The sequence below is a fragment of the Branchiostoma belcheri genome, unplaced genomic scaffold, assembly GCF_001625305.1.
Source record: "Branchiostoma belcheri isolate BF01 breed outbred unplaced genomic scaffold, Haploidv18h27 scaffold44, whole genome shotgun sequence".
NCBI classification, from domain to species: Eukaryota; Metazoa; Chordata; class Leptocardii; order Amphioxiformes; family Branchiostomatidae; genus Branchiostoma; species Branchiostoma belcheri.
In genome coordinates, this window is record NW_017804065.1 from 2,672,047 (window position 1) to 2,672,884 (window position 838).

Below are 838 nucleotides of genomic sequence, written 5' to 3' on the forward strand. Positions count from 1 at the left end.
ATGGATGCAGCTGATTTATAGAATTTCCTCATAAAATTTGCAAATCACATCCATATTTGCATAATATTGTCACAAAATTATACCAAGCATCACGTAAGCTACCTATAATACTGGTTTATTTGTTTCATGTAAAACTCATAACAATGACTCCCACATGGCAGTCACAGACTGAATTGCGTGGGGGTTCCATTAACAACAGTTGATATTCATATTTTAATCAAGTAATCCCCCGCGTAAGTAGAGACGGCGTAAACCAATCAATGTAGCACAGGTGAATCCAGACAGGTGGTAATTAGGGATGCCACGTAAGCAGGGGAAAGTAATAAAGGGGAGAACACAGGAGAATACAAGGAACTAGTCACACGTTCGGAACCAGGACACGACGCCGGAGGGATGGCCCAGCGTCCACGTCGATACGAACCCACTTGGCCCACGTGCCGCGAGAACAGCCCCAGTCGCCTGCCCCGCCGACGGCCCCGCCTCAGCCGCCGCCACAGGGAGCGCAAGCCCTGCCGCCGAAGGCCCCAGTTCCGACTCGCCTGGTCCCGCAACAGCCAGGCGACCTATGTCAGCCAACGGGGGCTCCGCGCTAGGCACCACCATCGGATGCACTACATGCACCATGTACCGATGGTATTTTACCCAACAACTGTTATGTGATTGGGCTTAGTCTCTCGTCAGCCATGTCTCCTTGTACATATATTGTAGTATTGTTACCGCCTTTCGCTTAGGTATGTGGCTCGGTTCGTACTGGCAATGGACGGAATCTGACATTGTAATGTGGAATTTGGACACGTCATTAGTAATGGAGGACTTGGAGTCCGGTATTATTGACAAC